Source organism: Ambystoma mexicanum, chromosome 14 (genome assembly GCF_040938575.1).
Source record: "Ambystoma mexicanum isolate Mex_15411 chromosome 14, UKY_AmexF1_1, whole genome shotgun sequence".
NCBI classification, from domain to species: Eukaryota; Metazoa; Chordata; class Amphibia; order Caudata; family Ambystomatidae; genus Ambystoma; species Ambystoma mexicanum.
Genome location: NC_090940.1, coordinates 624,041,781 through 624,065,089, shown reverse-complemented (window position 1 = coordinate 624,065,089; position 23,309 = coordinate 624,041,781). Strand labels below are relative to the sequence as shown.

At 47.1% G+C, this 23,309-nt stretch overlaps 1 long non-coding RNA gene across 1 annotated transcript in view; it reads right to left on the bottom strand.

The window, feature by feature from the left end:
• LOC138527377 (uncharacterized) overlaps positions 1 to 23,309 on the bottom strand; it is a 160,227-nt gene that overhangs the window by 10,062 nt on the left and 126,856 nt on the right. Inside the window, exon 2 of the long non-coding RNA XR_011283912.1 lies at positions 11,419 to 11,504. This is a non-coding gene — a long non-coding RNA (uncharacterized lncRNA). The remainder of the gene's footprint in view (positions 1 to 11,418; positions 11,505 to 23,309) is intronic.

The following is a 23,309-nucleotide window of genomic DNA, read 5'->3' as shown; positions in this document are numbered from 1 at the left end:
AATACCCGATACCTGGACAACTGCAATCCTGATACCAATATATAAAGCAGGTGATAGGCAACTACCTACAAACTACGGACCAATCGCACTTTTGGACCCGATTGGGAAGATGTTTGCAATGCTTCTACTAAACAAACTTAATATATGGATCAAGGAAAATAAGCAATTTGACATCAGGCAGACCCGATTCACAAAGAGCATGGGTACTCATGTAAATCTAATGATCTTGAATCTATTGAAACAGGAGGCATTGGTCAACAAGCATACCACATATGCAGCATTCATAGACCTGCATATGGCCTTTGATCTGGTAAATAGGAGAACATTGTGGGAAAAACTAATGAAGTGGAAGTGTCCATCAACAATAGTGGAACCCATTAAGCAACTATATAGCAATACCACCTTAAGAATCAGACTTTCACAACAGGGTCAATTATCGGCTCCTATTGAAGTGGAAAATGGTCTCAAACAGGGCTGCCCTCTTGCAGCAACACTGTTTAAGCTGTATACTATGGATCTCCCTGATCCTCCTCGTTCAGAAGGCAAATCCACCAAAATTGAATAACCAGCAGATTAAGCACTTGATGTATGCAGATGACATTGTCATTTTAGACAAAACAGAATTAGGGCTACAAAGAAGCCTATGGGAGTTGGAACCTTATATGGTGGAAAATGGCTTAGAGATTAACACCGCCAAAACAAGAATCATGCCACTTTTAGCAAAAAAAGGACAAAAAAGAAAGCAACAGTCTTTTCAATTTTACATGAACAAACAAAAATTGACAACGGTAACAGAAATCAAATACCTGGGAGTTCTAGTGAATCAATCAGAAGTTGAGACACCATGGATAAAACAATTAAGAACAAAAACAGCCTCACTGGCGAGACAAGGGATATTTATACACAGAAAATTCAGAAAATACTCCTTACAAACGATCCTCATATTCTACCGACAAAAAGTAACCGCAATTTTGAGTTACGGGAGTGAGGCTATGATAAATTTCGACCAATCAATATGGGATATCTTAGAAGGCATGTTTTGGAGGAAAATCCTTGGGTTATCGAGCTCATTTCCAATCAAAAGAATCAGACATGAGATTGCGACCCAATCATTAAGATCAATAGTCGAGTGGAAAAAGATTGACTTGTATAGAAAGATGATTAATGAGGACGAAATACCAGCATACAAACTATTTGAACATAGATCTGATACAGTGGCTAACGCGGCATTAGCAACATGGAATAACGTCATGATTGACGTGATGGCAGCAAATAGTATAACAACAGAGATGCTTGTGAACCGCCCTCAATGCGCTAAACAAAGACTACAGCGAAATGATTGGATTTCTACCCTAACAGACAAAGCACGATATCAGATGAACTTGAACTGTGAACTGGACAACCGTGCACTCAATGACTTACCGGCGTATCTGAAGCAATTTCCGGATAGAAAGATTAGGGATCAATTCATTAGATTTCGATTGAATCAACTACCAACACGGGAACTCATGGCAAATAACAGGCTCATCTTGAAAGAGGCAGCATTCTGTCGATTCTGTGAGAACAAACAAACGACTGAAACTATACATCATATCATCATGATTTGCCCTGCGTTGGCTGAAAAAAGAAACTGGTTTCGAGAAATGATATCTACATCTGGAAACAAACTCAATAGCCAGGACAGATGGAATCTAATACTGTCAGGAAATAACAGGAGCCTCACTACTGTCATAATTCAATTTTGGAATCATATTACTATAATGAAAAGCACATAAATAGTTATTGTGGATTTATAGCAGTATCCAAAGTTGCAAGGGAAATGAAATGAGATAGCTTGGAAAGTACGGTCAATGAAAGTATGTGTTTTTTCTTTCTTTTTTTTTTTTCTTCTTTTTTTCTCTTTTCTACATTTTGGAATTGTATGATTGTATGGATAAATGAAAAGTTTTGAATAAAACTACAACATTTAATAAAAAATAAATTAAAAAAATAGCAATAAACCCCACCGTACCAGGGCATTGCCGGGTCTGGTAATCTCCTGAGGCTAACGTTAAGGCCCTTGCTTTGCTGAGGTCAGTAATTCGGCCCCAGGGCATTACCTGAACTAGTAATGGCCCCACCCATCAGGGATTATTTCTTAAGTACGTGGAGCGGAATGCCCAAACAAAATATCTAAACCGCGCATGCCCAGGTATTTCCAAGTGAGACTACTGCAGCAGTATATAGAGGGGAATGCTAAAACAAAATATCCAAACCACCCAGGCAAGGTGATTTCCAAGAGAGATTAATGCAATGTTAGTACCCCAACGGGAGGACATAGTAAAGCCCCTGCTCTGAGGCTCCATCTTCCCACGCTGCAATGAAGGTAAACAAGCCCCCATGCTCCTCTTACCCCACCCCTAATTTCCATATCCCTAACCCCCCCTCCCCGCTCCACTTATCTGCTGCTGCCTTGTCCCTTGTCTGCACGAGGAACACAGTGTTCCCAGATCATACCCATCGCGGCAATGGCCGCAATGGAAAGGGAGAAGGGACTACTTGTAGGTCCCTTGTCCTTGGTGGCCATTTTTGATTTTTCAAGTTGAAAAACGGCCAAGACACCATTTCTCAACATGAAAAAAAACAATTTGCATCCTGGAAAAAAAGCATTCTGGGATATTAATAACCCCTCTGGGCGAGGGCATTACCGGATCTGGTAATGCCCTGGGGCTAATGTTAAGGCCCTCACTTCGCTCAGTTGGAGAGCTCAGTTCACAGACCGGGCGGCCAGCTGGAACCTGACTGGGGCTGTCAGATGCCTGGAGAACCCCGACGAGCAGTGCGTCCGGAGGAGACGCAATCAGCAACCAGTGAGTTGGCCTAGTCGAGGCAACAGCGGTGTGCCCCAAGACCGACGGCTTGACACGACAACTAATTTTGAATACCAAACAATTGAACATAAGCAAACTGAATGTAATGATGTAAAAGAGAGAGGGCGAACAGAAGCAGATTATAACCAGCATCGTCCAAGCCAAAAAGGGACAATTTATAAACAAATTGAATACGACTCATGGAAAAGAAAAGACATTGTCAATAGCCAATATGTGGAGGAGCCAGAGACAGCAAGGAAAGAGCCCTTTTTGTAGAAAGGATCAAGTGAGAGAGAATCTCAACTTGCATTGTCAAGGGCCAACAAATCAATTTGAGAACCATCATCCTCTTGTGTATGATAGGAGTTGTAAGCCAACTGTGTTTCAGGTCAAAAGACTTACTCCAGAAGATGTTGGTTTAACAATTCCCATTAAGGAATTAAATGTGGAAAGTTGTGAACAAGCCTAACCACACAGTGCGAGTAGTAGTAAGAGTAGCTTTATCCTGGCAGGTAAGTACACCAGGAAAGGGACAATTAGTGGTTAGTCCTGGCAGGCGAGTGGACCAGGAAGAAAAGAAGCCAAAGTACTGTATCTGTGGTAGAAGGTTGTGGTTGAAGTAGAAGATGGAAAATAATTGCAATTCCACCACTGTGTTTTGATGAACTGCTGCATAACCATCCTGACTAAAGTAAAATTGTTCAATGGTCTATCCTGGTTTAGGTGTTGTTTCTGAAGAAGAAATGTAACATATGTGAGAAATCTGAGGGCATCCTCACTTCTTTCCCCCAGGTGTCCTACTCCCAGGTGGCCAGGGAAAAGCCGTCGCTATTGGATCCTCACACTGGGGGTGGATATGCGAGGGAGGATCACCTGGGTGGAGGAGACTTGGAGGGAGAAGATGAGGTACCCTTAGATGAGACATGGTATCCCCCTTCTCCCTCTCAAAATTTCCCCTCAATCCCCCAGACCTTTGTGGGTTATTGTAGATCAGATCCCTATTTTCCCATTGACATTCATTCATACACACACCACTCTAGTAATGGGACGAAGAAGAAGCAACAACAAAAGACTATAGAACCAACAATGTGCTGCCTAGCAGTCAGGGAACCAATCATCTTGGCGGGATGTTTAAATACACGCAATACAGGGAGAAGAGAGAGAACGGTGTCGGCTATGGCTGTGGACACGACCAGACCAAGCCTCCCTGGGAAACCGTGCAGAGGCAAGAGTGAATGCCAGTGTGGTGGAGTGAGGAGGCTCACTGATGAGAGCTGTGGCAAGAAAGCAGCAAGCTGCAAGGACGCCAAGAGCAGCGGAGAAGCTCTGGAGTGTTCGCAGGTGCTGGCAAGCTGGACAAAGCTTACTGGAGCTCTGATCCGAGGCGCTGGGAGAAGTGGCGACCGCGGAGGACAGACGCAGCTGAAGGAAACGAAAGCAAAGCAAACTTCACTGTAGCGTGTGCTATGGTTCACCATGAGAAACCAAGTCCAGTGAATTGGGAAAGGGACGCCCGGGCATATTGGAGGCGGCCTGTGAACAGAAATAGTAGAAAGAGGAAAGCTGAAGCAAATATGCAAATGACATTTCATGTATAATCAAGCACTTTTTAAAAAAAATGATCCGAATGAAAGTACATTTCACGTATAAACCAGCACTTATTGAATACTGATCCGAATGGAAGTACATTTACCGTATAAACCAGCACTTTTTGAATACCGATCCGAATGAAAGTATGCCGTTTTAATACGGATCTGAAAGAAAGCAGTTTTATATGGAAACATATGTGTTTCAAGAGAAATTGTGAACTTTGAAAGAAACAAGCATTGGCCAGAGCCATATGAACTTTATCACAGAAGAACAAGTTACTTCTTACCTTGTAACGTTCTTTCGATGGGATGTTCCTCTGACGTATTCCTTATCTTTGATAAATCATCTCCCAGCTTGCTGGCCTCGGAATTTTTTTTTCAGTAGAGGGCGCTGCGCGTCGACATCCCTCGAGCCGATGTCCCTCGATGGCCTCTTTATCGGCGCCAACGTCATCACGTGTATAAATAGACTCACGCAGCGTCCGTTGCTCAGTTCCGTTTTGACGTTAACAGTTGTTTTACATTAATTGGTTATTGACCTTGAAGGAGCGTAAACTGCAACCACAAGGGAAGTATTACTGCGGGATGGTTGGGAGGGGCGATAAGGAATACGTCGGAGGAACATCCCATCGAAAGAACATTACAAGGTAAGAAGTAACTTGTTCTTCGAAGGGATTGTGTCCTCCGACATATTCCTTATCTTTGATAGACTCCCATAGCAGTGGTGTGTAATTGGAGGTGGGAGTAAAATGCCATGTTTCATTTTAGGAATGAACTGAATGTAATACGGCTTTGCCAAACCTAGTCTCTTGACTAGAGGAGGAATCCAGGTTGTAAAATCTTGTGAAAGTATGTGCGGATGACCATGTGGCAGCTGCACATATGTCTCGAACCGGAACCCCTCTTTGGAGGGCTGAGGAGGCTGCGATACCCCTGGTTGAATGAGCCCTAAGATTTTGAGGAGGCTCTTTCCCTGCTAGTTTGTAACATTCCAGGATGGCCAAAATAATCCATCTTGTTTTGTTATCGGTAGTCCTAATTTGTGCCCTGAGTAACCTACGAACAGTTGGTCTGCTTGCCTAATCCTAGCAAGTCTGCTGATATAAAAGCTTTAAGCCCGCTTTGGGTCCAGCCTATGTAGCCTTTCTTCCTCTTTCCCCGGATGGGGAGGCAGATAGAATGAAGGTAAGGTAATTTTCTGAGTGATGTGGAATTCAGAAACCACATTTGGGAGGAAATTAAGCTTCACCTGTAGGACAAATTTGTCTTTATGAAAAATTGTATGAGGGGGTTTACAAGATAGAGCTTGTAATTCGCTCACCCTTCTAGCAGATGTTAAAGCCACTAATAAGACGGTTTTAAGGGAGAGAAATATTAGCGAACAAGAGTGGAGTGGTTCGAAAGGAGTACCCATCAGGAAATTTAAGACTACATTTAAGTCCCATAAAGGAACCTGGAAAGATCTTGGGGGGTAGACATTAGTTAATCCCTTTAGAAATTGTATTACTAAGGGTAATATGAAATACTAAGGCTCCTCTGCACACGCTTGAAGATCGATAGCGCTGCGAGATAGCCCTTGATAGTGCCAACTTGAAGGCCTGAATTTGCCAAGTAGAGTAGAAAGGATAAAACCGTTGGTGTACCACATGAAAAGGGGTCGATATTCTCTTCTCTACACCAGCTGCAAAATTTGTTCCAACTGCAGCGGTATAAAGACTTTGTTGCTGGCCTTCTGGCCGAAAGCAACACTTCCATGACGTCATCAGGGAGGTCCCAATCCTTGTATCTCAACCTTTCAGAAGCCAGGCGTGAAGGTTGAGGGTTCTGATGTCTGGATGGAGAACCTGACCTCCCTTCTGTGAGAGAAGATTCTCCTTGAGTGGAAGACGAATTGGAGGGCAGATGGACATGTCCAGAAGGTCCGGGTACCACATTCTCCTGGCCCAGTCTGGGGCATGGTTTTCCGGAATCTTCTCAACCTCCTGATCATTTGAGGAATGACAGGGACTGGTGGAAACGCGTACAGGAGTGGAAACTCCCAGTCCACTACGAAACGCGTCCCCTAGAGCTCCTCTCTGGGGAAATTCCCTTGAACAAAACAGATCGCATTTCTGTTGGTACTGGTGGCAAACAGATCCACTTGAGGGGTTCCCCAAAGGGCGAAGATCTCCTGACGGACTTCCTGCGCTAGTTCCCACTCGTGGGAGACTGTGCCCTGCCTGCTCAGAGCGTCCGCCGTCAAGTTCTACTCTCCGGCTAGGTGAACTGCCGATAGAGAGATTCCTTCTTAAATTGCCCAAAACCAGAGCTGCATTGCCTCTCTGCACAGTGGCAGTTATCCTATGCCTCCTCTTTTGTTGAGGTAGTGCATGGCCACTGTGTTGTCCATCATTATCAGGACATTTTTCCCCTGTACAGATGGCAGAAAAGCTTTCAGGGCTAGTCTGATTGCTGTCAGCTCTAACAAGTTGATATGTAGTCTGGACTCCGATGGAGACCAACGACCGCTGATGGTCAAGTCATTGGTATGGGCTCCCCACCCCGTGAGTGAGGCATCTGTGACTACTGTTATCTCCGGCCATGGTTGCCAAAACATTTCCCCCTTCAAGATGTTTTTCGGGCAGGCCCACCACTGAAGGTCTCGAGCCACCTTGTCCGGAATCTGAAGGAGGTCTGTCATTCTCCCTGAGAATTGCGACCACTGAGTTCTCAGTGCCCACTGAAGAGATCTCATTCTCAGGAGAGCCTCTGGCACAAGGGAGATGCAGGATGCCATGAGGCCTAGCAACCTCAAAAAGTCGAAGCCTGGGAGACGTTGGGCATTTTGAAACTTGGTGACCATCTGCAGAATATCTTGAGCCCTCACCTCTGGTGGCGGGGCTTTTCCCAGGGAAGTGTCCAGGACCGCTCCAATGAACTGGAGTCTCTGTGATGGTATCATCTGTGACTTCTAATTGAGGGAGAAGCCCAGTTTGTGAAGGAAGTGGCAGACATAATCTAGCTGGATCTGAGCTTGTTCTCAAGATACAGCTCTGATCAGCCAATCGTCCAGGTAGGGGTAGACGTGGATCCCTTCCCTCCTTAAACTTGCAGCCACTACCGACATTAGCTTGGTGAAGACCCTCGGGCGGAGGTCAGCCCAAATGGCAGAACTCGAAATTGATAATGAGAGCCGCCAATTGCGAACCTCAGGTATTTCCTGTGTTTGAGATTGATTGGCACGTGGAAATAAGCATCCTGGAGGCCCAGAGATACCAGCCAGTCCTGGAGCTGGAGGCCTGAAGGTTCTGAGAGAGAGTTACCATCTTGAACTTGTTCAATTCTCGCAAATCCAAGATAGGTCTCAGTCCTCCGTCTTTCTTCGGTATGAGAAAGTAGGGGGAGTACCAGCCCTTGTTCCTCTCCACTACAGGTACTGGTTCTATGGCACCTTTCTCTAGCAGTTCTACAATTTCCTGCAAGAGGAGCGGATCTGGAACTTTCAGAGAGCTGTTCCCCGGTGGATGACTCTGAGGGATGCGTAGAAAAGGGAGGCAGTAACCTTGGGCAACTGTCTCCAATGCCCAAGCATCTGACGTAATAGCCTGCCATTCCGTCAGATGTTGAGTTAACCTGCCCCCTACTGGTGTTTTGTGAAGAGAGTCCTCAGAGCGGTTTGGAGGCGGCTGATGCAGATGCCGAGGGTAAAGAGGCACCTGCTGCTGCGGCTTTTGTATTTTTACCCTGTCCACCTCGGGTGAATTTTTTCTGACCCCTTTGAACCGGCTGTCCTCTGCCTTTTTTCCGAATGCGGAATAAAAGCGAAAGGACTTACCTCTCCAAGAGGTTCCTGAGGGGCGATATGGTGTCTGACGGATTGCAGCTCCTAGGGATTTTGCTGCTGCCTTTGATGTTTGTAGTTTTTCTAAACTGTCATTCGCCTTCTTACCAAACAAAGAAGAGCCGTCAAAGAGCATATTCAAGAGTCTGCTTTGCACATCTGGAGCAAAACCAGACTTTCGCAATCAAGCAAATCTCCGGGTTGTTGTACTTGCCACCATGGCCCTGCTGATGCTGTCAGCAGAATCGATGCCAGTTAGTTTGAAGGGATTCGCTCATAGCGTCTTTACCATCCTTGATGATGTTTAGGAACGCTTCCCTTTCTTCTCCCTCCGGCAGTCAGCCGCTGATGAAGCACACTCCCAAAGTGTGTGGCTGAACTACAAGTGGCATTGATGGATTTCAACACCATGCTACATGCGGAAAAGACCTTTTTGGCCATAGAGTCATATCTCTTATCATCCCTATCCTGTGGAACAGTAGGGTAAGCCGATTTACTACCTGCTGAAGTAGCAGCCTGAACAACCAGACTCTCCGGAGTTGGGTATTTGGATAAATATTCAGGGTCAGCAGAAGACACCCTATATATAGCTGATAATTTTTTGTTAACCGCCGGGATTACCTCAGGTGTTTCTCAGTTTGCCAATATTCTCCTTTGTAATGCCGCATGAAATGGCACCACCGGATCCTCCTGTGGACCTTTGACCAAGATGTCTGTGAGGTTGTCTTGCTGAAAAGCAGGTGAGGGTGTGGACCACCCCATAAACTCTATTATCCTTGCCATCAAGGTTCTATAAGGGGTTTCAGCATGTTCCCCTGGGTCTGGTGTGGCAAATTCCACTTCTGGGGAAGTGTCCAACCCACTTGCTTCCTGTAGGGATTCATGGAGGTATTTCAACCTACCTTCCTCAGAGGTAAATTCCTCTGGTGCAGGAGTTGCAGATCCCTGCAACTCAAAGGGTCTTTCCTGATCCGAATCCTCCCCTTCTTCATAAATAGAAGATAAGACTCTGGAGTGATCAGGTCTTGAAAATGGTATAAATCCCATTTCTAGAGCAGAAGGAGCCAAATTCGTCATGATTGGCTGAGAAAACGTCGACGTCGTCGACGCGGACGTTAAAGGCTTCGAAGCCATCAAAGCCATCGAAAAAGGCGTCGAGAAAGGTGGAAGAGGCCTCGATGAACTCGAGAGTATCGGGATTCTACTCGAGGTTGTCAACGACATTCTCGTGCTCGAGGCTCTGGGTATGGCCACTGGCTGTGAGGTGGCCGAAGGTTTATCCTTTCTCGGTGTCGACGTCGGCGTCGACTCGACTGACCCTCTGGGTATGGCCACTGGCTGTGAGGTGGCCGTGGGTTTATCCTTTCTCAGTGTCGCCTTTACTCGAGGGTTTGTGACGCTCTCGAGTGGCTTCTTTCTCCAGGTGCTGCGACTCGCAGCATTTTGATTTTTCGGGTCTTTCACCCAGGGTATCACCCTCAGCAGTCTTTGAGGGGGTCGAGGCCGCTTTCTCAAAGACGCTTAGCATCTTTTTCGTGAATTCCTCCCACTCAGCCTGAGAGCTATGTTTTGTGGGGCAGGAGACCCTTTTTGGGGAAACGGAAGAAGACGAAGACGAGGAAGGGGAACTTCGACGTCTCTTTTTTGAATGCTTAGATCTCGAAGAGTGATGGGAACTGCTTCGAGACCTAGAACGAGAATGTCTCTTGTGATGGCGAGGAGACGAATGTCTCGACTCCGCCGAGGAAACTTTCGAAGAAGTTTTAACTGCCTTACCTCTCTCAAGCTTCCCCTTACGCTCCTTCAAGGCTTTCGCTATCATGGATATGCAGTCCTCGCACTCGATTCCCAGGAACCATAAACAGATCCTGTGAGGATCCGTCAATGACATTTTCTTTCCACAGTCTCGATATTTTTTGAAGCCGGACCGTGGAGTCGTCGGTTCGGGTGAGGAAGCCATTGAGTACGAGTCGGTATTCACGAGGAATAATTATATATTTGACAGAAGAACTGAGCAACGATATTCCGAGGCCCCACGAAGCAAGGAAAAACGGAACTGAACAACAGACGCTGCGCACGTCTATTTATACGCGTGATGACGTCGGCGCCGATACAGAGGCCGTCGAGGGGCATCGGCTCGAGGGACGTCGACGCGCAGCGCCCTCTACTGAAAAAAAATGTCCGAGGCCAGCAAGCTGGGAGATGATCTATCAAAGATAAGGAATACGTCGGAGGACACAATCCTTTCGAAGTGTGTGTTTCAAGAGAAACTGTGAACCTTCAGAGAACAAGCATTGACCAGGGCCATATGAACTATATTACATATTTGTGTGTTTCAAGAGGAAAACCAGTGTAGGCAAGAGCCACAAGAATATGGGAAATTGAACCCTTTGCATAGTTGCCAACAAGAAAAGGTAAAGCATCAAGAGGAGATGAAATATGCTTGAACTAAATTCCACTGGGAATCTGTTCAGAACGAAATGGAAGAGAAAGCAGGGTTTGGGACCCACACGCAAAAAACGAGTTATCCTCCTTGTGACAGTAATTGGCAAGAGAGAGAGCCAAGTTGGTGAAACAAAGGAGCAAGAGAGACCAGGGTCAGAGACCCCACAGAAATGGGTTAGACATTACGGTTCAGAGATGTTGTCCAGTCCTGTGATACTCCAAAGGAGTACTACATGGGCAGCAGGTTTAATTTCTTCAGTAATACCCGCTGGTTGATTAGACATGACAGCTCCTTGAGTCCTGTGATACTCCATAGGAGTACAGAGCAGCAGGCTTCATTCCTCCAGCAATACCCGCTGGTGGGTTGGACATGACGGGTCAGAGAGGCAATCTTGCTCTGTGATGCCCGATTGGCAAACAGGGGCAGCAGGCTAATTCCCCCAGTAATGCCTGTTGGTGGGTTAGCCATGATGCTTCCGAGATACAGTCTAGCCCTGCCACCCACAGCCCTGTGCTAGTTGCACAAGGGTGAAGGAGGGCAGAAGACTTCCCTAAACTGGAGATGGTTGGCATGCAGATCCAGACAGCCTTGCCTACATGCAGAGCTTCTGCTGAGCCCCACGCCATGCACTTGTGAGTTCTGCCAGCATGGTGGTTGGCCTTTTCTTTAGCTTGGCAATACCACGTTTGTGTTCTGTTTAAACTGCACTCTTACCTGAAGGGTTGGAGATGGGTTCAGATGAGGTGGTACTTCTAATGCTGCTCTGGAATTCATCTGGCCGGCTGTCTACAGAGGAGACCCTGTTAAAGAAGAGGACACATTATACAAAGCTTTCAGATTACAGGCACACAATGCTACTGTGGAAGTACAAGGAAACACTTTTCCAAACAATGACACAGAACATAGAGGGCTTCGACACAGCGACCTTTCGATGTACACACCAGAGGAGGCAGAACTAGGTCTCAGTCCACATCTACTTATCTAACCATCTTTCTTTTAGCAAATATAAAGAGATGGAAGGCTCAAATTTCACAAAAATAGATCATGTATTTATTCTTTTATCATAAATCATAAAACAGACTATTTGGTCACATTTGCAAATCTCAACAACGTAAAACATATTCTAAAACAAGACCATTATTTAGCAATGTTCATTCATTCACAGAGTTCATTATAAAGTGAGTGATTTTAGTAGCACATGGGTGACTTTAAAATAGCTCATTCATGTTTGCTTAAATAGACAGTCCCCATCTGAGTCGTGTCGACATGAGTAGATCTGTTTCCAGCCTTAATATTTAATTTGCAACACGTGTAAGGCTTTCCTCAGGACACATCAAACCCTCATCTTGGAGGATACCGGATATTACAAGTACTATTGCAGATTTGTCTTTCACAATCTAGTATGGCCACTGTAGCACGTCTGCGAAGTGCTCTCTCTGGACAAGCTTTTCTCTGTATTGTTCGCTGGCACACAAAGTACGTGGAAGCCACGTGTTGTATTTCTTTTAGCTTGTAGCACACGCAGGGATGTAGTTTCTACAGGAACAAAAGTCGCGCATCGAGGAGTGCGACTGCCAGCGTTGTTAATAGAACGCTTGACATCCAAACAATGATACTACATCTTGTGTGAAACTGTGAGATGCCGCTTTGTGAAAGGATGGTGTGCGCATGTCCACACTTGTGTGTGTGCGCGCGTACATATTTATGTATTGTGTATGTAGGTTAGGCAGCATATATAGAGTTTAACACCGCTCAGAGGCGGTTTTAAAACACTATGGGCCTCATTATGAGTCCGGCGGTAACCGAGCCGGAAAAACCGGCAGGTTACAGTCTGACTCATATTACCATTCTGCCTCCGTGATTCCCGGAATTACTGGGGCATTACGACCCCGGTGACTCGGGAATTCCGGAGGCGGAATTGTGTAAGTCCCTATTCCCATGGGGATGAGGACAATGGAAACACCGATTCCATCTATGACGGAGCCAGTGTTTCCATTTCCGCCTGCTGGCGGGTGGTGTTAACCCCGCCAGGTCAGACCTGGCGGGAGTGACACCACCCGCCTGCAGGACTCTTAATCAGCCGGTCCGGAAAGAATGGTGGTGGCAGTACTACCACCGCCGTTCTTTCCGGACAGGCAGGGTCGTAATGAGGCCCTATGTGGGTCATTTTGGAATTACGTGTACATTTCACAGAAAACCCTTACACTTGCGTGTAAGTGGTCCTCTACGTGCAATTGTGATTTCTTTTTCTGTGAATGAGTGTGCTGCAGGCATGCTAAAAGCAGGCGTTAAAGTTCAACCCGCAAAGGGACCTCGTAATCAGGCGTTAAGGGTTTAACGGCGCCGACACCTTTTACGGCGCTGTTAACCCCTTAACGCCTGGGTTGTAATGAGGCCAGGGTCTGTTTCATCTCACAGCCTTGCCAGCACCGTTACCTGCCTAGCCAACCAAGAGTTGGTCATCAGTTCTGGCCTCCTTTGTCGCAGAGACGTAGAACTTGAGGGCCCGAACTGGATCCAGCCGATGGAAATTATCATCTTCCTTGGAAGAATGCGGTGGAGGAAAAAAGACTTGCAGATGGTCTTTTGAGAGGGATGGATATCTGAGACCAATGTAGCCTTTGCCCTGAAGAAAGCCAAGGAGGGAGAAGTCGGTGCAGCATCATTAGATGCTGAAAAAGCATTCAACACGGTTTCATGGCAATACATGTTTGCGGTTCTCAAACACTATGGGTTTGGTTCAAATTTCCTGGGTTGTATTAAGATCCTGTACACTGACCCTGTTGCTATGGTCTGAACTAACCGCACCCTCTCAGATAAGTTCCCCCTGAGGAGGGGCACTCGACAGGGGTGCCCCATTTCCCCCCTAAAATTTGCACTCACAAGTGAATTTCTGGTTGCACTGGTTGCAAACGCAAGAATAAAGAGGTCAGAATAAATGGCCCTCCCCAATTGATCTCCCTGTATGCCGATGACACATTGCTGTATATTAGGGACTCCGATCTCAACCTGGCCCCCATCATGAGGGATATACACAAATTCTCCATATACTCAGGCTGCAAGGTAAATAACTCCAAATCCGAGCTAATACCGCTCACACCAAACACGGCACAACTGGGTAACTTGATGGGCATCCGGTGGTCCCCTACATCTGTGCAGTACCTGGGGCTGGATATATCTACAGATCGTAAATCACTACATGCCACCAATTACGAACCGTACTTGCATCAGCTGGAGGCCAAGCTTAAAATCTGGAACAATCTCCCAATTTCAATATACGTTGGATATCACTATTAAGAATGATTGTCTTGCCCAAATTACTAGATTTATTTAGCAATCTCCCTATATGGCCTTCTTCACCAAAGTAAAATCCATGACCTCCTCCTTTGTATGCAACAATGGGGCAGTTAGAATGAGTTGGGCGAAAATGACAGAACAGTATGATACTGGTGGGATCTCAGCACCGGATTTCGAACTTTATTTTGTGGCTGCGCAGGCCCAATATGCGGGGTACTGGTTCTCCGATACCGATGTTCACGCTCGTCTGCGGGTATAGAAATACGCCGCCTCCCCCACTGAGCTCCAAACAGTTCTATTTACTAAACGATACATGGATTCCAGCTCCACCAACCCGGTCAGGACTACAGTAAATGTGTGGTCCAGAATATTTAAGACTTGACATTACCTCCCCTTACAGCAAGACCTCACCCTTGTGTTGTTTTCCTGGGATAGCTCCCACCTACGACCCATCAATTGAGTGTTCCTGGGACCCCCACGGACAACTAACTCTGGGACATATGTTTCCAGATGGAAAGTCTGTATCGCTTGCTGACTTCCTGTCTAAATTGAGCCATGGTCCCTCTGAGGCCCTTCAATATCACAGGATGAGAGCTGCATTTTGGCATCAATGGCCCTCTTTTTCGGAGGAACCAATCACACACCCATTTATACTGACTATAATGGAACCCAAAGGGGTTAGCTGCGGGACCTCTAGACACATAGAGACACATACCCCCTCTCGTAACCTCATGAAAGCAACATGGGAACAGGACCTAGGCTTAGCTATCGACGAGGTGCAATGGGCCAAATGTTGTCGATCAATGCAAACTTGAGATTGATTCAGTTCAAGATCCTAAACCACTTACATCTCACTCCCAAGAGATTTGCACATTTCTCCCCTGATGCATCATCGGCAGCCCTAACTGCTCGACCGAAAATGCATATTCTTTCCACATATACTGGTCGTGCCCTTTATAATTGAATTCTGGAGGGCGGTGGCAGACACTATAGATGACATTCTGGAACAGCGGCCTTAGGGGCGATGGAAGCGGCGCTGGAGGAGGCACTGCCGGTTGTGTATGTGAAATTTGGATGAGGTGTGGCAGAGGCGGAACCTGGTTGCCCACCGGGAAGAGTGGAGGCAGCAATGGTAGTGCCACTGGCAGGGCAGGACAAGTACGCTTAGGCCTCAGCTGAATGAGTAGACCCTTAAAGTATTCAGTCATAGGGCCTCATTCCGAAGTTGGCGGTAAGGGGTTAATGGCGCCGGTAAGGGTGCCGGTGCCGTTAACACCTTACTGCCGCATTACGAGGTCCTTTAGCGGGTCCCGCTAAGGGCGGCTGGTTTTACCAGGCGCCCTTAGTGGGAGCCGCTAAAGGACCAGCATGCTAACAACGGGCCCGTTATTAATGGGCCCGTTGTTAGCATGGTCCCCATTCCCATTCAGCCCTATGGGGGCTCGAATGGGGATGGGTTCCCTGAATGGGGAAATACTGGGTCCTCCAAGATTGGAATGGCCCGGAATTCCCCGTTCAGGGAACCCGGACCCGGTATGCGGTATGGGGTAGCCATGGCGCTAATAGCACCATGGCTACCTCCAAGCTCGGAATGAGGCCCATAGCCCCTGATCGCATAATAACCTGAATGTATCAAAAAACCTGTCCTCTTGTGCAGCAGCTGCATACAATGAGGTTGTAGGAGTCCAAGCGTGGGTAACTGTGGAGGGGTGCAGACATCCTGTTGAGCTGGGCTATGCCTGATAATCCCATGAGAGCGTTGCATGGTAGGCTAGACAGGTGATCCGCAGCGCTGGGTTCCATGCGGTCCGCAGCACATATGAATCACACAAGACCATAGGTGGTAATACAATTGGTGAAGTAAACCCCTTGGAGGTGGGCCTGGCATCCAGCTCGCCCGGGGGTGACGATGTGGGGGAAACCCCTCTCAGCTCATTTTGCCTCTACTGTGACCTCAGAGTCATCGATAAGCGGTCCTTGTCCCCAGAGCTTGTCCCTGGCTCTCTGCCATCTTCGGGTTGAGCACGTGGACTGCCTTGGTAGGGACACAAGGGTTACTGACTGCCAACGTAAGGCCCTGAGGCAAAGGTTTCTGCCAACCCTCAGGAACGTGCCCGGTGGTAGGGGTTCCTGGAGACTCGGACTGCCATCTGGAAGGCAACACCATAACCTCAGTGAAAGTACCTACGGTAATCCTCTCTGCCTCAGGTCGACTCCGAAGAGTGCACTCGGCCTGGAGGTCGGTAGAAATTTGACTAAACCCCAAGGAGCCCTGGGCAGACCCATTGGTAAAAGGCCTTGCAGAGCCTTCGACTTCTGCGTTGGTATTAACCTTTGTGGCCTCCGGATTTAAACCCGGTAATAGGCTTCGTAGAGCCCTGGACCCGTAGGTCGGTACGAGCCCTTGCGCCTCAGGGCTGACCCTGTTAGTGGTAATAGGGCCCCTAAGACTCCTACCGCCCAAACAGGTCCCGGGGAAAGGAGTCGCTTGAGCAAGATGGAGCTTACCTGAACGGGGCGCGAAGATTGTCGCCTTCGCATGTCGATAAAGTCTCTATTCTGGCGAGGCAGAGAGTCACTGAAGAGCTCTTGCCAAAGGCTCAGGCAGCATCAAGAGCCTGTGAACCAAGTGCAGCACAGGCTGAACAGGAGCTCACTGGTGGGAAGAGCTGAAACACCTCAGACAGAGGCTATGGGCGTCCGATTATGCAAATGTCCAACCACTACAGGCGCAGGAACGAAAATCAATTATCACTGGCATACGTGGTTATGGCGGTGAGGTACGCCGACATGCTGAAAAGAAAAAGAATTATGGAAGGCGTGACAAGTAGAAAAAATCGTTGCAGCAGGTGCAGGCATCCAGTCCCGCCGAGCGGTAAAAAGGACTGGTGAGTGAGGCATAGGGGCGGAGTCAGCATGGGTAGGCACGCCCAGCGTGCATTCATTTAAAGGCTCTGTTCCCGTTCCCATGGGACGAGGTATCCCATCAGTATGGAGGAATGGGGATGGGACGTAGGAGTAAATACGATTTGCTTTTTCACTTGTGATGGTGTGTCATTCGTATCTGGCCTGGCTAGCCCTGGCATTAAGGCGTACAGTAGTCAACACAGTGGGTAACATGCCCTTTTCAAACAGTCATGTACAACAATTTAAAAAGGCACACACAAAGCAAACGTGATCGTTTAGACTAGAGTAAAGTGCATAGGTGTCCAGTAGGGTATTACAAAGTACACAAGATTACATCTCATTCGCTGGCCGTCCACAGCGGACCCCACTAGAGGACATTCGGTTGCCTGATATTGAGCCTAAGGAGTCTGGTCACATAGCCACCCCCTAGATAAATTTAGTAGCATTCTTCAGGGGGAAAACATGTTGTCATAGTCCACACCTGGCATTGGGTGGAGAGAATGAATCAGATAGGATTCATATGGCGACCAAATGTTACTGGGTTTGCGAGGAATGGCTAGCGAGTGCTGCAGTATAACTCTTCAGGTTGATTACCTGGAGCCATGGGTGTACTCGCTGGGTTTTATACAATGCAAACCCAGCTGTGAAGCAATACAGCACCGTAGAACAAGGGGAACCAAGTGCAGCACAGGCTGAACAGGAGCTCACTGGTGGGAAGAGCTGAAACACCTCAGACAGAGGCTATGGGCGTCCGATTATGCAAATGTCCAACCACTACAGGCGCAGGAACGAAAATCAATTATCACTGGCATACGTGGTTATGGCGGTGAGGTTGATTACCTGGAGCCATGGGTGTACTCGCTGGGTTTTATACAATGCAAACCCAGCTCTGAAGCAATACAGCACCGTAGAACAAGGGGAAATGCTGATGGGGTACTCAAGGGGAAATGCTGAAGGGGTACTCAAGGGGAAATGCTGATGGGGTACACAAGGGGAAAATGCTGATGGGGTACTCAAGGGGAAATGCTGAAGGGGTACACAAGGGGAAATGCTGATGGGGTACACAAGGGGAAATGCTGAAGGGGTTCACAAGGGGAAATGCTGATGGGGTATTCAGGAGGAAATGCTGATGGGGTACACAAGGGGAAATGCTGAAGGGGTACACAAGGGGAAATGCTGATGGGGTACTCAAGGGCAAATGCTGATGGGGTGGACAAGGGGAAATGCTGATGGGGTACACAAGGGGAAATGCTGAAGGGGCACCCAAGGGGAAATGCTGAAGGGGTACACAAGGGGAAATGCTGATGGGGTACACAAGGGGAAAATGCTGATGGGGTACTCAAGGGGAAATGCTGATGGGGTACACAAGGGGAAATGCTGATGGGGTACTCAAGGGGAAATGCTGAAGGGGCTCACAAGGGGAAATGCTGATGGGGTATTCAGGAGGAAATGCTGATGGGGTACACAAGGGGAAATGCTGAAGGGGTACACAAGGGGAAAATGCTGATGGGGTACTCAAGAGGAAATGCTGATGGGGTACTCAAGGGGAAATGCTGATGGGATGGACAAGGAGAAATGCTGATGGGGCACTCAAGGGGAAATGCTGATGGGGTACACAAGGGTAAATGCTGAAGGCGCACTCTAGGGGAAATGCTGATGGGGTACACAAGGGGAAATGCTGATGGGGTAATCAAGGGGAAATGCTGATGGGATGGACAAGGGGAAATGGTGATGGGTACTCAAGGGGAAATGCTGATGGGGTACACAAGGGGAAATGCTGAAGGGGTACTCAAGGGGAAATGCTGATGGGGTACACAAGGGGAAATGCTGAAGGGGTACACAAGGGGAAATGCTGAAGGGGTATAATAACATGGACACAATTAGAAGGATAGACTTGAGAGGATGCTGAGGGATACAGGTAGAGTATACTAGTAAGGGAGGGAAAGGAGTGCGCTGCCTTTAGCTGTGACCTTCACCCATGTTTCCAGAGATGCCGGCGGCCCCCGAAAACCGAGCCACGGCCACCGGTATCCTGGCTAGACCAAGAGCCAACTCGACAAATCTCTGTTATCCTAGCTAGAACAAAAGCCAACTCTACAAATCTCCCTTATCCTAGCTAGAAGAAGAGCCAACTCTACAAATCTCCGTTATCGTAGCTGGAACAAGAGCCAAGTCTACAAATCTCCATTATCCTAGCTAGAACAAGAGCCAAGTCTACAAATCTCCATTATCCTAGCTAGAACAAGAGCCAACTCTACAAATCTCCGTTATCATAGCTAGAAGAAGAGCCAACTCTACAAATCTCCGTTATCCTAGCTAGAACAAGAACCAACTCTACAAATCTCCCTTATCCTAGCTAGAAGAAGAGCCAACTCTACAAATCTCTGTTATTCTAGCTAGAAGAGCCAAGTCTACAAATCTCTGTTATCCTAGCTAGAACAAGAGCCAACTCTACAAATCTTTTAGTCCCCTAACGCACATGAATGAACATATTTCAAAAACATCAATTGCTTTTACTGGGATGAGAAGCAAATTATTGTTCAGGTTTATTGCTGTTAGCAAGAACTTCGGGCAGTATTACAGAAACTTCTCACCAGTGCAAGTGTAATTAGCGCCAAGCCAAAAATGTCGCGCCTACAAAAAACATACTTTCGATTAATATTTGCACCACGGCGAGGGACTGGGACCAAAGGAAACATCGCTCTGGTGCAAACATGCAATTCAAGTATTTGTTTTCTTTGCACTAGGCCCGTGCTAATTGCCCTTCCATGGTGCAGAATGTCTGCAATACTGCCCCTAGGATGGATGGTGGTGTTTGCTTCTTCCCACGCCTGTACAAGGCTGTCCTTTTCCTTGTAACCTTAATCAAGTATGGCCTTTAGTGTAACTTTGTGTGTTGTATCACCTCACTTCAGCACTTTGTGAAGGTTATTCCTCCTGCTTTGTGTTCCCACCAAAGTCATGGTGAGTTTAGAATATGTAGCTTTTCACTCAGGACGCCAAATAGAGTCGGCTCAGAGGCTGCAGTCCCGAGCCGAGCTGCAGTGGGGCATTGCACATATTATATAATTATTTCTGCTAATATTTGAGCAGGTGGAATGGATTAGCGCACTGTCAACATTACCACGGGTGATAACATGGATTTCCCTAAATTAATATGTACTATACGGCATGTACAAATATTGTCAATAATTCATTTTAACAAAGATAGTAGTGTTTAGATTTTCGGTTTTTTTTGTAGCGCACATAGTGACATTAAAAAAGGTGTTCAAGCCAGACTCGATGTACTATTAATAATTCAAAGTCGGAATTCAATTCACTCTTAAAAACTGGGTAAATGGTTTTATATTGTCTTGGAAATGTAAGTATAATATTGGATTTGCTGAATACACATCTCGTTAGAGACAACACAAGTCATTCATGTATGTTTTAAAACATTACCCAACACAGATGAGCTGTTTGATTTAGTCAAACAAAATGTACGTTTGAGAGCAAAGCAAGCATCTTAACTGGCAGGATGGGATGAGGCGCCCACACTGCTGTTTTCATCCAGTTTAATGTGACGCCTATCATCCTGGTATTACTTACAGCTGGGGTCGGACACTCGCAGGGGTTAACCCCCAAGTACTATGAACATATAATCAGAGGAAAGGACTCAGGAGTCGTATTGGAAATGGACAAAGCAAGACTACGTCTATTGCCTGGTTGCAACCATTATATAAACAGATAGCATCTTATCAACCCACTGCTCAAACTAATAACCCAACCTGCCTCCAGTACGCCTTTCCTTATATCTCCTCACAGTCCTGTCCCCTTACATTGGTTGTACACCCATTTAGGTATCCCCGCCCCCCTTTTATAAAAATAGAACACATTGTAAACAATCATAGTCATTCTTCGGTTTCATCTATCCTCCTGGGACCGCGTGGTTCTTCACTTCTGAGTCAGTCGCTCTGATCTGATGACATCCGGAGTCATTCTACTCAGGTGAGGGGTGTGGGGCTGCTGTCCCCTGATGGACATCCAGTACAATCCAAGATGGAGGTACAGGCGGCCTGCACCTAGTGCACCCGAGAGCTTCCAAAAGCCCTGCCTCGGCAGTCCTTTAGGCCATGTCCGTTTTAGTAGAGATTCTTGTTGCAAGTATTACAAACAGCCAAGGGCAGGGATGTTCCTATCCAATGTCTGTTCATTAAAAAAAAAAAAAAAAGAACTCTCGGTCGCATACATAATGATAATACTACAGGTATAGAATACTGTTCCTGGATTTCTCCCAGATCATGGTTTATGATCATAGTCATCCAATAGCCTGTATGCCAACATTTTACAGTACACAATCAGATTCCTCCTACCTCGAGGGCCATTAGCGTTAACAGAACTCTGCAACCTTTCACTCACAATGTGTTATGGATTACGACTTTCACAACGCTTTTACATTGGCCATCCTGGCTAGGGCTGATAGGAGATATAGCCAAAGATTTTAGACCCCGAAGTCTTCCACCCCACACTGGCACCTCCCACTGGAGCGCCCTCCCCAGGCCAGCCAAGTCCATTACAGCTTTGTGACCCAAGGGAGAAGCAAAGACCTGCCTGACCAGATGCAAACTTTAAGCGGAGCACTGTGACCCCAGACATGCACTCATAACTGCATTTTCTGCCATTATATCCATTCTGAAATATTAAAATACCCTGACCTGCCGTTCCCACACCCAATCCAGCATCCCACTCTTTACTGTTTCCAGTGCAAAATTGCTTGCATTCACGGCCGACTATAAACTATACCCATGGCCACTACACTGACATTATACTGTGTTTTTTTTGGTGCTTGCTGCATTACCCGTCTTCTGCTGCATTTTCATCAGACGAAATTACCTGCCTACCTTTTACCTGTAACTTGCACCACTCAGAACTTTAATAAGAGAGAACCTCTTTCCCAACGCCCTAAGAAATGTGAGACCTTTGGCTCTCCAGATGTTTTGGACTACAACTCACATCAGCTCTAGCCAGCGTGGTCAGCCCTTTTATTATGGGAACCTTTTTCCAAACTTTTAACGTTGATATTTTCAATCTTCGTAGGGTCATTTTACACACACAGGCCTCAAAATATGCACTCGCCACTCGCCAATGATGAGCGAAAATTGGCTCTTGCTAATGAGTAAGACTGTTGTGCTGTGTGCATATGGAAAATGGAAGGGGCAAGTGACTTTATACCTGGCTAGTAACTTGCAACTTGAAATATATATGTTGTGGGGATGGCACAATTTTCGATCCAAGCTGTAGTGATAGTCAAAATGTTTTTATTTCAATACTTGTGGGCCTCTGTCTCTCATCTTGTTTTAACCCTCCACCCTTGCCCAGGCATCCCATACCCCAGGTTATTAGATATTGAATGTTAACCCCCTACTGTCTACAAGCTGTCTTCTACTAGAGACAATGGGCCTCATTACAAGGTTGGCACTAAGGTAAAATCGATGCCGGTATGGTAATTTACCTGAACAGCGCATTACGACCCGCAATGCCAGTGTAACTGGCATCATCAGGGACCCGCTGCGACCAGGCTACTCCTTGTCGGTATGTGTGCGGACATGTGGCAGCCGTGCCTGTGACACCGGCATGCGGCAAGGAAGAGCACATTACGAGTCGCAATCACCGGCATAGACATGCCGGTACGAACGGATACCATGATGCCCTTAACACTGGCATCACAGGGCAGTCGTTAATACTAATCTGCTGTGCAGAAACCTGCCACAGGTGCACACAATCAGCACAGGTGGAGGCAATGGTGTCTGGCACAGCACAAATGGAGGACTCCCACACACCACACCCCTCTCAAATCCACAATGCTACCATTAGCAGTTGCAATCTTGGGGATGGAGGGCATTCCTGCACTGCTACTACTTGAACAGGCAGTGAACCAGAGAATGCAGCGGAGGCGCAGGAGGATAAGGAGGCTGAGACGGGGCCCGCACATACCACCAGTGCAGGCACATGTACCCCGCAGGCAGCCACCAATCCCGCGCCAAAGGGCCAGTACATTTGACCTAACCCCTGCACAGATCCACACCCTGTACCGCCTGGACAGGGACACCATATGCACAATAGTGGACCTCATTCATGACGACCTGGTGAGCCTCATTAACATCCGGACAGCCACCCCCCCCTGCTGAAAGTAGTGTCTGTGCTACACTTCCTTGCCACAGGCACATACAAGCACACAGTGGGGCAGCTGCATGGCATCTCACAACCATGTTTCTCCCGTGTGGTCATCCAGGTACTAGACGCCCCCCTGAAACATGCAAGTTACCACATACATTTACCACAGACTGCGGAGGAGGTGAATGCAACCAAAATACCATTCTATGCACTGGCAGGCATGCCAAACGTAATAGGTGCCCTCAACT